Source organism: Falco rusticolus, chromosome 7 (genome assembly GCF_015220075.1).
Source record: "Falco rusticolus isolate bFalRus1 chromosome 7, bFalRus1.pri, whole genome shotgun sequence".
Lineage (NCBI taxonomy): Eukaryota > Metazoa > Chordata > Aves > Falconiformes > Falconidae > Falco > Falco rusticolus.
This window is the reverse complement of record NC_051193.1, coordinates 8,407,616-8,425,113: the sequence shown is the minus strand read 5'-3', so window position 1 is coordinate 8,425,113 and position 17,498 is coordinate 8,407,616. Positions and strand designations below refer to the sequence as shown.

The 17,498-nt window shown below is 39.4% G+C and overlaps 1 long non-coding RNA gene across 1 annotated transcript in view; it reads left to right on the top strand.

The window, feature by feature from the left end:
• Positions 1-16,543, top strand: part of LOC119151872 — a 55,951-nt gene extending 39,408 nt beyond the window's left edge. The window contains exon 6 of the long non-coding RNA XR_005105591.1: positions 16,423-16,543. This is a non-coding gene — a long non-coding RNA (uncharacterized LOC119151872). The remainder of the gene's footprint in view (positions 1-16,422) is intronic.
• Positions 16,544-17,498: the final 955 nt, after the last annotated feature.

Here is a 17,498-nt window from a genome sequence, read left to right as displayed (position 1 = left end):
GTGGCCTAGGTATAAATGTAAATAAAGACAGCCCCACCACCCTGCCCCAAAAATATTACTAAACTAAGGAAATACCAGGATTTTAGTGGGGAATATGCTCCCCTCGATGTCAGCAAACTTTGGATGAAGGGCTGCCAGAGCAAGAGTATGGTGTTGGTTTTAAGGCAGCTACTTCAGCTCTAAGGGCAATGCTGGACCCACCTCTCTCGTTTGAGCTTCTGAGTGCAAATTCCTCTTTTTTTATTATCACACACAGGGGCATCTTCTCGGCGTGAAATTAGTGCACCAGAGTCAAGGGCAGAAAAAACCCGCAGACACAGACTTCCCCAACTTATACACCCCACAGGGACCAGCCGATGTTGAAAAAGCAGAGAAGTGAGCCATTAAAGTCGGGTGTGGGATTGACACTGACCTAGGCCTGCCATCCGGCATTGTCCTGCCATCTGCACAGACGTGAACTTTGCCTCGAAAATTTGGCTTCTCAATTAACATGTCCAGCTGGGGGAGAATTCCGTCATTTGCCTAATATCATTATTGCCACTGCTCTGACATATTAATATTAAAAATATATGTGAACAGATCAAGGATTTGCCTAAGCACTTCTCTTTTTATTTCACATAATAGGCGGGAGGTGAAAGAAGACACAATATAATTTGAAAAGCATAACCCTGATTAGGCAGTGATTGGTACACAGCTAGAGCTTACATTTAAAAACATTTTCATTATTAGCAGTGCCTGTCAAATACAGTTCTTTTTTTTATTCCCTGTTGTGCAAGTAGATGCAAGGTCATGTGATGTTTTGAGGTTTCAGTAAACAGAAAGTGAGTTATAGCTTACCAAGGTATTTGCAGAACAGACATTTTAAGATGGTATTTTTGCCAGCAGACTTTCTTTTTTAATTAGTGATTTTGTGAAAGCTGGATGCAGGCTCCAGTAGCATTCTTACAGTGTGGTGAAACCAGTGACTTTGCTGGGAACTGGGTTAGGCTTTAGAATAATGAACGAGACCTTAAATATTGGAAGCTGGAGAGACTGGAGATAGACGTTTCTAAAGCCTGGCATGATGCAGCTCCTCCTAAGCTCAAAAGTGCTTTAAATGGATAACTAATAATAGCATTATATTTGTTTCCTGTCCCCACTAGAGAAAATAACACGTGTTCCATAGCCCCTCCAACATTATGCCATATGTAACATTGTGCTGCATTCAAAAAATGCTTCTAACATGAAGAAGTCACCTTGAAAATATTCGTATTCTGCCTGCCTCTGAGTCCAGGGTTGTTTTCAGCCTTGAGCCTACAAACGTGTGTGTACTTGCTTACTTTTTATACCTCAGAGTAATCACATTGAACTCTCAACAACTTGTGAGTAAATTTAAATCTACCAATAACTGAACACATCTCTGTAAAATCCATAAGCTCCTTTGAAAATTACTACCTTAACATGTTTGTAAAAGGTGGGAATTTTCAAAAACATCTCAGTTGCTCATGCATACAAACATCAGTGGTTTTTAATAAGCTCCCATACTACCTAACTCACATAGGCATTTCTGAAAAAACCCCCACTAACTATTCCTTTTCCTACAATATGGAGTTTTTCTCAGGTGTTTCCATATGATTTCTAAAGTTAAGGGTAATTCACTGCTCTGTTCTAATGAGGCCTTTCAGAGCTAGATGAAATGGTGCAAGTTTCCAGACACTAATGTGAGTCTTTGTGTTGAATTTAATTATTCCTGGTCTTGTCTTAAATCAGCGTCAGTGCAAAACACAGATGAGAACTGAGACTTCCATTAACAAAAGGCTCTGAGGATTACATATTTTCCTTAAATGCATTGCATACTTTTATCATAACAAAACAGGGCTGTGTTGTCCCTTTTTGAAGTATGCTTGTCTCTGATTTAATCTTAAAGAAATTCTAAGTCCTTATATTCTAGATGGAGTGGAGGACCTGACTTATGGCAACTCCTCTGTCTGTTAACCCCAAACCAATGGAATTGTTCCCAAAGTTTTTCCACGCAGTGCATTAGTGACACTGCAACATCTTCTCAGAGCATTTTTAACCCTATTTAATGCAATGTATAAACAGGAATAGAAAAAAAACAAAACAAAACAACCCCCAAACCAAAACAGAGTAGCAGCAGGAAGCAAATGCCTTTAAGATACTGGCTGTTGAGAGCAGAAATTCAGTATCACTGTTTCTCCAAACTCCAACCTCTTGGAAGTTCAGAGTGCTGCTGAGCACATCAAGTCATAGGCTGCGAGGAGGTGAGAACAGCTGATAAACACGTGGCATGTTCCCAGCAAGGCAGTCTGTATCTCTGGGGTGTTTGTGTGGCCTTTTGTGACTGGAAATGTTATAAGTGTTTCAAGCTGGTTTTAAATCTTGCCTGAAACATGCTGGATTTGCTGTTGGATCTCCTCTGTAGACTTGTCCTGCTGAAGCTGTTGTTGGGTGGACCAGTGGTAATATGAGTGAGTGATCTGCTGCTGGCAGGGAGGCTTCTCTGGGAGATAGACACTGATTTTTTCAGAAGTGTGTAGGCTGAGGATGTCCTCAGACATTTCCCTCCTCCCCTCTGTGATCTCTTTTCCCTTCTCAGTGAGAACAAATTTACCAGAAATGCTTCAAGCTTGGTTTTACAGCATTTGCAGCTCTTTTCTCCCTCCAGTGTTGTGTTTCTTTGGGAGGTAGATGATATTCCTCTGTTGTTGGGTTTATTTCCCCTTGTGAAAAATAAATCTGTTTTCAGAAATGCTTCAAATACTTTCCTGTGAGCAATTCTGTCTTCTGTCTTATGCCCCAAAGGCACTCTGAGCTGAGCTGATTTAAGGATTTTGAAGGAGGGCACTGGAAATGTTGATACACAATATAACTCTAAGGCACCTTCTTAAGTGTATGCTAAAAATGGATTATGGCTTTTATTCTTTACTCACACTTCATCTTTCCAAATGGCTGATTACAATTTTCATCTGCTTATTTCAACGTCATGAAGTGGGCATCCTGTGTCTGCTCTCAGCTTCTACTACTACTAGGATTGCAATCGCACCACTGAGGTCCGCACTTCAGAACAACCCAGGAGCTGGTCTGGGGTTTGGCACCATGTTGACACACAAAGCCTGGTCCTCAGGGGGTTTGAGTATCAATCAGTGCAACTGAAGGTGAGCGAGCCCAGGACTTATAAATGCTGTCCATCTCTATAGTAAAAATAAAGCCAAAATGACTGGAAATTCCTGGAAATGTAATTTGTACATTCCTGCTGTTGCCATTTGCCATGCCAAAGGAGGATCCTGAATAATTTTATTGACACAGGTGAATCAGGCCTGAAAAATTATTAGAAAGGTATTTAGGATGTGACTTACATGAATTCTGATTGCTAGTTGTCAAAGCAATCCTTCAATAAACCAGATAGTTGCATTTGGTCTCTTCAGGTACTTAAAGGTAAGGCTGAGATTATAGACCTTGGCCGAGAATGCTGCAAATTCTGCTCTTACAATATCATTACAAAGTGAGTTACCCATGTTTGCTGTAGATATTTATGCTAAATCATCTAGAATGTTGTGGGATAAGCAATGCAATGACAACAGCACATGCGTAGAAATGATTTAATAAAAGTTACAGAAGTTAAAACTGAAATCAGCCTGTGTGGATCACATCTGAGGTTGGTTCGTGGAGTTTCACCAAGGTGCTGCGATATCCGTGGCGTACAGGTTACCGTGCTGATGTGTCTAAATCCAGGGCTTTTTTCTCCATCCAGAATCTTTTCTATTACCTGTTGCAGCGCAACAACAATTAACACATTTTCTCACTTTCATAGTCAGTACTTACTCAGGTAACACTTTTGACAGTTTCAAAGGCTGTAACTTCATATTTTTTTCTTCTTTAGCACATGAACTTCTCTGCCTTGTTTTTGTTAAATGGAAATGCTACATAACTATTGCAAGAAGACTCAGACTGAAACTGGACCAGAAACATTAACTAGCTCAAATGAGAAATACAAACTAAAAAGCTGTCTGTCCATTTTGGGAACACGCAGATAATGTGTGTCACTTGAAATTCACATGCATTTGGGATCTGCAAAGAAAAGTAATATACAGCAATGATATCTTTGATCATCGAAAGAACTCAGAAACATAGGAACTGTGTCGAGTGTGGTTATCATCAACCCATTTTCTATTCCCAGTGCACAAATCATTTCATGTATTCTACAACCCAAGCCACAATGCTGGGCTTCAAAAGCAATTTCAGCAGCAAAATAAGGTGCTTTTCTTCAATTTTCAAGCCATTTGTATGAGGTTAGTGTTGTTTACCCACCTGGTACACTGATATTTACATACCCCTTTAAAGAAAATTGGTAGGTATGATTTATGGAGTACTGTAAGAGCACAATTTTCCATGTAGTGCACCTAATCTGAAAGGGCACTTGCAAAGGTCACTCTGGCCATACAAATACCAAGTCTTCTCTTTGGAATAAGTTAGGATATTCATTTTTCTTGGAAAATGTCAGCAGTACCCTACTCCAGGGGTTAGTTTATGCAGATAAATGCGTAAGCCTTTAATCTTAAGGCAAAAATACTCTACACAAATGTAAGAGAAGTCCATCTATCACTGTTAAGACCTGTAATTTGTTTTTATTTAAATCCCAAGCCAGGGCGGTCTGGCAACAAAATTGTTAACATGGTAGCTCACATCTGAGCCAAGATTAAAGTATATAAACATACATCTGCTTTCAACCTGGGTGAACAATACGCCATGTCTTCTGAAAGCCATAATCTGGATTTCGAGCATCTTCAATATCTGTTCTTGTTGTGCTACTGTGAAGTCTCAGAGTGCCTGACCCCAGCATGTTAAATTGTCCAATAAGTGCACTGTGTATTTCCAGCATTTTATCTCTCAATGAAGAACAGTGACAAATGTTTTTATAGTAAACACACCATAACTAAAAAAAAGATTCATTTTCCAACTTTGGACAAAAAGGACATAAACCTAAGAATTGCTTTACATAATCCCAGTGCTATTTTTCATATGAAATATTGATTTATTTTTTTTTATGTGGGGATTGCTTTATGGTTTTTTTCCCCATTTATAATGGCCCATCTTAATCATTACTGGAAGTTGTTATTGACAACAAGAAATGCTTCCATCTTGGTTGTTAATCATATCCATGTGGGAAGTTGTTTTTATAGATAGTTTTTCATGCCTTGTTTTAAATCATGTTGCAGAAAATTTTATAATGAGGAATCTCGGCTTTATTCAAGTTCTCTCAATAGCCAGAAACAAAGAAAGCGATCTTAATGAGGTCTAGGAGATTTAAAAATGGAAATCATGTTGAAGTGCTTTTAAAAAGTGATGTTTCAAATGTCTAAAATAGGGGAACCAATACATATTTTTTTAGAAAATGCTGGTCAGTACTACTGAAATGTTTCTAGTATTTCATACTGCATAAGGATGATGGATATAGTTGGTGGATCCAAGCCTATTGCTATTGTCCTCCCTTTTCCCCCCCCCCTATTTAAACAAGGAAAGGACAATGCAATATATAGTGCTTGTGCATCCTTATTTCACATGAGCCATATTAAAAGAGGTCTGGAGGTTGTGCCATTTATTACAACAATAGGAAAGATGTGTAGTTCAAAAGAGGTGAATCAATGAATTAGGAAGCTCCTCAGGACTCGGTGCAATACAATGGTTTGTTTTGGAAGAATAATCCTCTTTCATGTGTTGTCGCATGTGCAAAATAGGACTTTTAAATGAAATCTTAATGCATATTTCTGTTAATTGTCTTGGATTTTCTCCCACATGCCTTTTACCAGTTATTTCTAAAGGTAGAGCTCTTTTGTCTGCAAAGTAATGTGCAGGAAAACCTCAGAAAGTAATCTACCTGCGAGTGTGATCCTCTCAGGTCCTTAGTCACCTCGGGTGATATCCTGGTCCCTTAAAGTCAAGTCAGCATACACCTACGTATGAACACTGACATACTAATGCTGTTTAACGTTCCTCAAAATAGGGATTGACCAGTTAATAGACTGAACTACAGTACTGGCTGTGAAAATGAATCTCTATAAGATGCTTTTAATTGCAGAGAACAAGAGTTAATTTTTTTTTCTTTCTGGATTTGTGGATACTGTTGGGCTCATCTTTGGTGCTTACTTTATCTGTACACTGTTTCACTTGGAGGCGATGCACCCATGAAATGGAAATTAGCTGCAGTACCCAAAGCTCAATAGCTCTGTTAGCATATATTCACTAAGGTTAATTAATCTTGAAGTAGCTCAGCTGTTTCTACAGGATACTGAACTACATAGTTCTATCGTAAGGAAAAAAAGTCCCTATATATTCACAAAAGGTGTAGCCACAAGACAGAACCGATGTGGGGACTGAGGTGCAGGTAGCTTTGTTACCATAACAGATAGTAATTAGGAATAAGTGTGAACCTGTGTGAAAGCTGTGTGAAAAGGAACCCACTCGGTACTGAAAGCTATGAGTGTACCAAAGACATGAAGTGGATGAAAATAGCAGCTTAAAATAATTGTTTCATTTGAAACATTAAAAAACCCCCACTAATGATGCTTTATAGTCCTTGAAAAAATGACACTCCTCAGATTTTGGTTCTTTATTTTTCAGATTGAACTGTTCTTCTAGTCTCTGCCTCATTAGAACAAACTCTAATACAGGGAAATGAAGTCCTTCCACAGAAGAATGTAATACTGGTCAAAACAAAAAGTTTAATTTGCTTTCTATAAATACCTCTGAAAATGAGGTAGAAAAATGCTCCTGGTAGAGAATATACAACTTTCACTACGGACTGTGTTGAAATCTTCCGCAGTATCTCCATATTGCCATTAAAAAAAGTAACACAAACTGGATGAGATTCCAAACAGGCGATTAGTTTGCCATTGAAGCATAACCAATGCCTCAACTAAAACAAGCAAACAAGCAGTCAAACATGTTAACATAATTTTCTATCATTTCTTTTTGATGTGGATTGGATGGAAAAAATCTGGGATGCAAGCCATGATGTAGATATTCAAAATTGATTAGCATTTTTGGACAGTGGCAGCAATTTCTGTGGTGGTGTAATTTATTTTAAACTAAAATTGATTAGTGTTTTTTTGAAAAATGTGCACCAAAATTGCTATGCAAATCAAGGTAAATGGAGCCATGAAATGATGGTAGAAAAACAAACTAGAGTAAAATGTTAGGTCAATTTAGTGAAGGCCAGTCAATATTGCAGTATATGTAAGATGACTATGAATAGTTTTCCTTGGTTTTAGATTAGAGATTTATAATTCTCGAACACTTCTCACAATGTGTAAACCAGCATGTTTGTGGAAGGAAGGATGTTTTGTTCACTATCATAACATCAGTTATGGATAAATTAACTTTAATTCTAATGTGCATGTAACACATATTTCCACAGAAATTCCATTGTAGCTTAATGTTAATGTCCACTTTAATGTTTTGGTGACTTTAAGAATTGCCATTGCAAATGTTCAGTCAATCCCAGCTGACTGCTAGTATAAATGGATTGTATTTTTACAGCTCTTTGACTTTCTTTCTATTTCCAATACATAAAAACAATCCATACAGCAACTATGTTCTGGTGTTATCAAACACAAACAGAAAGTTATGGACTGAGTCATACCAGGGCAATTCTCAAAAGAATGAGATCCTGCAAAGGTCAGCTTTTCTTGCTCATCAATTGTTGACATTTAAGCATTTATTTCAGACGTTGCTGATAATGTTTTCTGAGATAGTGGGGAAGAATGGCTGTGGTGGTATGCAATTATGAGCATAATGAAATGCAAAAATGCAAATGAGGTGATACGTGCCAGTCCTTTGGAGTGCCTTTTGTCAGAATTGCAGGCACCATGAGACTTTGATAGATACCATGTCAGTACTCATTGCTAGAGCTATGATATCTTTTAAAGAAGCATCTCTAACATGTTATCACTGGATGCTAATTAGAAGTAACCTTTGAAGATGAAAAATCCAGAGGTCATATTCTGTAAACTCTAAAACCAGCATTGAACTAATTGTGTCAATATAATTTTGCTGCACAAGCCAACATTACCTTTTTTTATGCTGCATCTATACATCAACACAGTAATATCCAGTTCAGTGACACTTAGCATCCTTTCTGCCCCATGGATTTTTTTCAAATGGTTATAACCTGTTCATTGATCATGCAGATATATTCTTGCATATTTTTTTAAAAATGTAGACATTATCCCAGGTCTTCATAACTCAGGATAGTATTAGAACAGAGGAAGAACAGTAGGACAGATAGATATGATAAGCTACAAATATACTGAGGCTGGAAATCAGAAGAACGAAGGAATAGGGGGAAAGTGCTTTGGTAGCATTAAGATGAGTTGTGAACTATTTTAAAGTTGTTTTTTATGAAATAGTTGCCTGCAGTAACTGGGACATGACTTTGCTGAACTAGAAGGTCCTAGGTTCCTAAAACCCCCCTGTAATTTCACAGTCATATACCATACCTGCTATACAGTTAAAATGGAAAGAAAACAAATATATTTCATACTTCAGACTAGAATGATATTGTCCCTGCAGCAAGCTGGTCTGGTAATGCGGGTCTTTCAAAGCAGATGCTTTAAGTTCAGCATCTGAATAATTCCATCAATTTTGGCATCCACAACTGCACTCATGGAATAATTCTCTACAAAGGGAGGCACTTAAGAAGTTCACTGTTGTTTTGAGACCAGCATTTCAGCCCATCAGAGAACCAGGCTCAAAAGTCTTTGTGGTCATTGCACTTTACAGCAATGGGTACAGATAATCTTTTGTTTCTTTGCTTTGTTTTTTTTAAGTGAACGTGATTTGGAAATAATAATTAAGCAGTTGTATCCATGAGTTCTACCTGTCAGAGAGGCAGGACTCAGGCATGTGAAATGTTCAGATTTTGGCTGGCTTCAGCCAGCTTGATTCACTGTTATAAATGCAGAACACATGCAAATGTCAGACCCAGAGCAGGACTGCAAGGTAAATGTGAAATAAAAACAGAAAACAAAAGGAGGAAATACTTTAAAACAGTGGACTGGATTAATGAGTCCTTATACTGTTAGCTCTTGTAATTCCCCTAGAATCAGGGATGAATCAGTTCCTGAAATGATTTCTTCAAAAATTTTTTCTGTTGCCAAATGTTCCTGTGAAACTAATAAGAAAATTCCAAAGGCAAACATAGTTGTTCAACAGCCACTGAAAAAGGGGGCACATTGAGCTTAATTGCATGGAATAGCTACAGCTGTCAATACTTTATTCTCTTTTGCAGCATCTAATGTATGCAGATTTTAAGTTTTTGACATGGAACCCTTAAAAGAATTATAATAATTTCTCTGTTTGTGGGTTGTTTTGCATACAATATATATCAGCTTTGATGTTATTTCACCAGGGAGCTAGTTGTCAATCCCTGTGCATAGTTTTTTTCCAAAACTTTTAATGTGGTTTTCTTTTATGATGTTCTCTCAGATATAAAGCTACTGTACTTTGGCTACCAACTTAATCAATCCTCACTATAATTATACTCAGCATATTATCAACTTTGTATTGCACTCAAAATTACTTGACCCTGGGGAATGCTGCTAATAAGAATACGAAATAGATCTCAGACAAAACTTCTGTCTTTCACGTTTCTTGCAGATTTAGTTTTTAGTGGGCTGTCTTTGTCACTTTTGAAATAGAAGACGCTGCATTCTGGAAACTCCTTTCTTGCTCTGTCTTTCTTACTTGTCTGTGCTAGGTTCTAGTCATCAACTAAGGCTCCCATGTGCTGTGATAATGAAAGTGGTAGGAATTTTTAGTGTTACTGGAAGATGGTTTTGCCTCTGTCAGAAAAACTTGGCTGCAATATAAAATCTCTATTACACCAGGACTCACTAGGTGAATTAAGGCGATGAGCATACACCTGCTACTTTAGTCCTTTTTTCTGCAGCATGTCAGTAAATTGAGCTTATAGAACTGGCAAACTAAAAAGATATGGGGTGAAATCCTTACTGAATTCAATGGGAAAAAAATCCATTCACTACCCTTTTTTACAGTTGCCTAAATGCAAGTTATGGAGTTCAGTAGTTTTACTGCTGTACCTTCCAGTATACCATTTCCCTATCAAATTATGAACACAGTGCACTAACCTGTGCAATTAAGATTTGTCCTGTGTAAGGATCACTGCTCTGTGTTATGGTCTGGAGAGGGATACTATGAACCAGGGCATCCTTGTGTTGGATCTGTGTCTCACCACTGTTTATTTCTAAATATGCCAGTTCAGTTCTGCTACTGGGTGTAGAGACACAAAGTCCAGCCTGTGCCTCATTCTGCCAGTTTTATTTCTCATCCAGAAAAACACGAGCATCTGCCAGGACTGGGTTCAACAAGGAGTGATTCAGTTTTGGAACCTACTGCATTTATTTGTGGCTTAATGACATTGCAGCAAGTAAAATTAATGTTTAAGCTTAATTGAAGACCTAAGAACTAGATGACTATTTCTGGTGGAGGCACATGCTCCTACCAAAACACAAAAAAACCCATGAGGGTGCATTGCTTGTCATCTTTGGTCTAGTAGTCTGTCTGCACAGATTTCCTCACAGCGATAAGAAGGCTGCTGCTGATTGTTTTCCAGTAAAACAGACTCCAGACTGATTTTAGATCTAATCCCCAGCTGATCTGACATTTTAATGTGACATGTAGTTGGAAGGAAGTCTGCACCAGTTGCAAATGGTTTGTCTTCTTCAGAAAGGGTGGGAACAGTGTGATTAATTTTCCTTGATTACCGCTGAAGCTTACAGGTGTTTTCCTCATGCTGCTGCTGCTATTAGGATATGATAGACATGAAATATAGAGACAAAGTTGGTAGCCTACTCTTACGATTAAGTGGTTCATTTCCTATAGTGCGGTCCTTCCCAGTGTCACCACAACAGGAGGGACAATGCCACTGGAGAGCTGTATTATGGCCCAGTACATCCTTTCTCAGTGAGAGCACAGGGAGTGATCTCTTAGCCTGGGCATCTTAAAAATTAGGTTTTTGGTCCATACAGGGGAGAACTGCTTGCAATGTATATAGTAACTCATTTCCTGTGGAAGGAGGTGAATATACAATAACTTGATATATTCATACTGGATGGCTGTTGTTTGCATGTCCCTCTCCTTTACTCTTAAATCTGTTTCTGAGAACAAGGGCATGTGGCTACTGTGGCATTCACCTGTGCTACACTGGTGCTCTGAAATTCAGTACTCTAAATAACTAGTTTATGTTGCTGAGTCTGAGTCAGGTCAAGACAAATGTGGCTTAGCTTCCTCCCAATTCAGTTATTATTTTTTAAAGATGTGTTTATAATTCCTATCACCTGAAGAAGTTCAGACTTTCTTTTTAATTGAGAAAGAGCCTAGCATCCTATGTACTCATATAAATACTTAAAATCCTTTAAAATCATGTTATTTTATGGAGTCAAAGTAACCCATGCAGAAGAGGGGCCACCTGACAGACTACATTTCCCAGGATCCCACACAGGTGGGAGCAGAGGGCACAACCTACTCCCAGGTATAAATGTTCACAGGTGGGTGCTAGGGGAGGATGCTGGGTCACTGAGTGGGTTTGGGGTGTAGGCAGATGTGTTGCTCCAGTGCTTCTGTGTGAAGGTAACTTTCTGGTAATTATTACCTGTGGTTTTCCCAATGTGTAATTGCTTCCTCGGTATCTAATTTTCATTTAACACTGTTGCTACTATAACAGCCATAACCCCCTAACTTTTTAAGATACCCCTTTCTTTTGTGCTTGCTGCTCCGTGCTTTGCTGTAAAGGTTTGTGTAAGACAAAAGAAATGTCCTGCTGGCTCTCCTGGTGTTGGTGCTGGTTGTGATGGAGTTGTAAGCACCTGTGCATGCAGGTACCGGCGGTGACCTGTGTTCCTGGTGCTGGGTATTTCTACCCCTTGGTCTAGGCAGTTGGTGAATGCTGTAATTACAGTAAGCTGCTGCATCCCAATAAATATTGGGTTGTGAGCTAATTAGCCTCAGATGCCTCATGGAGGGAGAGACCCTTCTGTGCACCGTGCAGCGATACCCAGGGATGGTGGTCATGGCTCTAGGGGTGCAAGAGGAGAGTGCTAAGCAGCAGCTCTTTGAAGACTTTGCTTCCTTACTGGTTTCCCTGCCTTATTGTTGGGAGGGAATGCGAACACATCCCAGTCCATCCAGCTCAGACATGGCCTGTCTGACCCAACTAATGCTGCTGGCACTGCATGATTTTTACCTCTGGATTCTCCAGTGTAAGCAGCCAATTTATGGTTCCTTCTCCCACTGATGGGGGAAGCAGCTCTTTGTGCCCTTTATGCCCCACTCATAAAAGTCTGGACTTAATTTGGCCCATGTGAATTAGGCCTGTAAAAACAAAAGGCAGGTGATGTTTGCAACACCAGGCTGACTGAATAAATCAGCTCTATTCTTTTTTTTTTTTTTAATATGTTAATGTGATACAGTGAGCCTAAAATAAAATCCTCATTAATGAAGGGAAAATAAAGCGCCTCATGAACTGTATGCCACAGCCATGCATGTGACACTCCTCCACTTTATTAGCCTGCTACCGTACCTCGCCAGTGATCCCAGCCTGCTGAGCTGGGCTGCCCATTTGTTCCCTGGGATGGGAGGGTAATTAGTTCTCCATGCTGGCTGTGTCCTGGGCCTCTCCTGAGCAGAAGCTGACAGCCATGTGTAGCATTGTGATGTGGAATACTGGTCATTAGGGACAGAGCTGAGATTACCTATCTTATTTCCTTTCTGACCTTAGGTCAGAACTGAAGCACGGTCCCTGAGGTGAAGGGCTTTTGCTTTGTACCTAACACTACCATGCTAACTAGCTCCCTCAGAGCTGGCACCTTAGGAGACAGCAAATCTAAAATAAACATCATAACTAACATGAGTAATGTGGATGAAATGGCCCTCTCTGAACAGAAACACACTTTGTCATTTACGGTCAGTGTTACCAGGGAGGCAATGAGAGACTTCAGTGTGTGTGTTTTGACGTGTCTTGCATTAGTCGAAGGCTCGAGTCCATATTCCTCAGGCTGGTGTCATGGTGTAATTCCAAAGGGGAGGGGGAAAAACGAACCCAGACATGCGCGCAAGTCAGGGACTGCTTAATTTCTGATGTAAAAAGACCGCAGCTGGGACTGATACTTCCCCACTGCAGGAATCCCAGAGTGTTACCGAGTTAGACGGGATTCTGAGTGTAGGAAAAAGATGCTGTGGAGGATTCCTGTGCCCTGGCTACAGTCACCGGCAGTCAAGACCACCAACTCTTACCTGAAGAGGTCTTCCTCTGCTGTGCAGTGGTGGATTGGCAGGTTGCATAGGGAGCGAGGCAACAGGTGGAGCGAGGAGATGGCATCAGGGACCTGACAGGGAGAGGAAGGAAAAGAAAAAGGACAGTAAATCAGGTTTCTGGAAATGATGGCCCAGGGTAGTACTGAGCCTGGACAGAACTGAGGTGGCTCTTCTATAATAGCTCTCTCTTGGCTCCCCTTAGAACTTATGGGACCCAAGGAAGTTCTAACCATACCATTACAAGTGATCTACGTTATCAATTAGATCTTTCTAATAATCTGACTCTAATATTTCAGAATTAAAGAATAACGTGTAAAGGAGTCCTCTTTTTTCCCTTTCTTGTTTTACTCATTTTTCTATTCCTGAATCTACACAAGTGCTATATTTTGAGCATGGCAGAAACACGTGCATAAACAAACACAAGCATAAATTATAAGATCACCTCTTAAAACTCCTAGAGCTATAATTAAAGACATGCTTGTTTTATTGAAATTTACACTCAGCAAATCTTTGAATAATACAAGATTTTTATCTCTGTATCTATATAATTTGTGTAATACAATGTACTTGATTAGCCAACATTAGTTTAAATTCTTCGTGGTATTTGCTGATTTTGTAGCTGTGACTATTTTGTCACATTTCGGTATGTTATTTTACAGCTGGCTTCTACCACTGCTGGTAGGTAACTATGTGATATATAACTTGCAAGCAGTCCTGCTGTTTGTTACTGGCAATTAATTTCTCTGGTGCCTTTCTTCCATTCAGGCCAGGCCTTTATGTTCTAAATCCAGCTATTCTAATACTCCCCACTTCTGCTGTGTAGAAAAGACTCAGACTGACAGATTATCGCAGGGCAGTTAAGCATGTAATTGCTCAAATGAGTTAAAATCCCTTCAAATATCTGTCTTTGTACCTCATCACACCACTTCATGGACTCAAATATTTGACAATTGATGAAGATAAACTAAAAGGATCTTCATTAGCTACCAACCACCGTGACAAGCTTCTTTCAGCTAAAGGCTGGTGAAGTTTGGGACTTATTATCTACTTAAAAACTGCAGGAAAGCAGAAAAATACTTCAGTGTACTTTAGACTAGAGAAAACTAAAAGCTTACATGGTATCTGGGGTCAAACAAAACTGTGGTTTGGTAATCTAGAGCTGTACTTGTTACAAATGTGCAGTAAAATACCCATGGAATCTTACAGGATAAATACATAAAGGAAATATTTCAAGCTTCTGATAGCAGCAGTCATCACAACCTCCCAGCTAATGGTAAATACAATGATCTTATTCATTACAGTGTAAGTGTGCATCAAAAATCCATTTGTCAAGTGATGCCCCTTTTTTATTGCGTTGCAGTTTCACTGGTGGGAATAAAAACTGACTTTTAGTACAGCCACCTAGATTTCAAGTGCTGTGTTTGAGGATGCTGAACATCATTGCACCCAGCAGAAAACTTGGGGCAGGATGGGCTGGGCAGACTGTGTGCTCATGTGCATGTGTCTGATGATGCCCTGAGTCATCTTACATTTTGAACAACCGAGTTTTATGATGACTAAGAATTTTAAAATCAGCTGATCATCATGTTGAAGACTATTGTGGAGCAGTGCCAGAATTACTGGGTGAAATCATAGCTACGTTGAGTAAGAGGGGGCTAGCATGTCACTTATCTAGGGAAAATGTTGTGTGAATGTGTTTGTATGTGTGTACCTGTACCTGTATGTGGCATACACATGCTTTATTTTCACTGTTCTGCAGAGCAAAGAATGGGTTATGTAAGTGTGAAAAGAGATTTATACCACCTGTAGAAAGACAGGTGCCTGAGCTAACATAAAGCGAAGTAGCATGAGCAGATAATTCTGTATTTGGTGTAAAATCTGCTGAGGTGAAGCTGCGCTTCAGGTTTTTGTGAACACTTTAATGGGCAGGTGAGATTTCTACTAGTTCAGTACTTTGCATCACAGAAGTAGCAATGCTTTCAGCTCGCTCGGCAATGTTCTGCCACAGCTGCATAAAGGCACAAAGCAGTTTAGTGTAAGACAATAAGTGTGTGTGTGTGTGTTTTAGAAGCTGTGTGTTGTGTAGAATTAGAGGCATACAGGAAATCACAAAGCCATGGTATCTTGGTGTAAATCAGAAATGGTAAGGATGTTTTCTTGAGGGTCTTAAAAATATTACACTCTTGTATTCCCTGTCACGGTTGCTGTGAGCTTTTAAACCACAAGTATTTTCTGGTACAGTTACAGATGTTTGCCCTCAAAATACTATTCCAACGCAAGTGAATCTGGATTGTGCGGTCTCACAGATTATGCACAGGCTGCAAATAATAGTGGCATCTATTTGTAGCCTGAACCAGGGGGAAGAATCTTTCTAAAAGATTTCCTCATTTTTCTTGCAAATCAGTAGTGTGGAGTGAGCTGCGTCCCTGCACGGGCATGGATTTCTGCCTCCCACGCTGCACCCTGCAGCCCCTGGGACCAGACCCTCCTGTTCGTACCCAGTGCCACCGCTAACTCCATTAGATTGGGATTTGCCCCGTTGTAGGCTGTGACTTTGGGGATGTGTTATCCCACCCTGAAGGGAGGGAAAAATTATCTTTATTACAGTTGCGCTTAACTAGGTATGAGCTTTTTTTATGTTTCATCCCTTTCTATCACATTTATTTGGAAAATAGTGTGTTATGTATTACATATAATGCTATAAATGTGTAGAAGGTTCTTCTACTCTATATTTGATATTCAAAATGGTTTTGTGGTGATAAGCATTGGGACAGGGCACCTTCAGTGCACCTCTGGTGCTCTTAAAACAAGGTAGCTCTGGCAGACTTTTCTGCTACTACTAACTCATGGCCAAAGAATCTGAATCCCTTATCTGTAGTGAAACATTGGACTTGTTGCGTTTTTCTCTACCATCTGAAACGAAAATACAGTACTTCACATTTTAAATGTGTTTCAAATAGTGTAATGCCTAAAAAGGTTGGGGTTTTTTTTGCCTTTTGAAGTGTTGGACATTCTTTCATGATCTTGTTTACCACATGCTTTTAAAAAGCAAACAAACAAACCCAAACCAACTTTTACATTTTTTTTTCCTAGATCCTGCCACATGTTAATGATCTGAATGACCAGCACAGAACTCTTCACTCATTTAATTTCCTTGCACTGAGATGAAGCTTGACGTGTTCTGCAAAGGAAGAATTGTGCTTTATTCCCTCTGCTCATAGTAAGTTGAACTTTAAGCTTTCTATTGAAGTTAATCACACTTTCTCTCATGAGTAAAAATGTTTTTAACATGAAACAATACTCCGTTGAGGTTTGACAAACTATATTTTAATTGTAATTGATTTATACCAAAAGATAAAATGAGTTAATTAGGGCATGCTATCAGAATTAGTGGCAAGGGAAATACTCTATGCAGCTGGCAGGTAGGGGGTAGGAGATGAGAGATTTTTAAAGGGAATAGGACACTGGCATTTTTAACCTCCTAGTACTGAACTGAGTAATGAAAATATTCTACCTCTGGCTTTTGCACAGATTGAGTCTGTGGGTTTTCTGTAGTATGGAGGTTGAATGCAGTCCAAAGAGATTTAATTGGATCTGTCTTACTGGTACTCCTTTGTATGGTGTGGGTAGTATTTTTTTTGGTTCGATCAACAACATAACAAATGTTTCTTTGGTCTTGGAGTTTCTGGGTGATCTAAACCTAGGTTCTGGTTCTGTAAAGGCTGCCAGGCTGAGCGGGTACTCTCCAGTATGAGTAAAGTTTAGAAAAAACAGTGTCTTAGTTATCAGTAATGTTTCTGGTCATATTGACAAGTTCTATTTCAAGCTGTTGTAAGCAGGTGTCACTTTATGCCACTTGGCAGTGGTGTGCAGCGTGTGTCATCATTATGGCTGTAATTTGGTCATGGAAAGCTTAGCAAAAAATCCAGTTATCATGGTGGAGGCATTACAAGGGGTTATCTCGTTGTCATCAAAAATGTGTCTTGTGCATGCTTGTCATTGTGGAGACATAAGTCATGGAATGTGCTAAAATTAGACGTGTGTTTGGCTTATATACACTCTTCAGGGAGATGTGCTGTGCAGGTAGGGCTGTGTCAGCAGCCTAAGGCAAACCCTTTTTCCAATTTGAGCATGACAATAATTGCTGTTGTGTGAAGTGACATATAAGT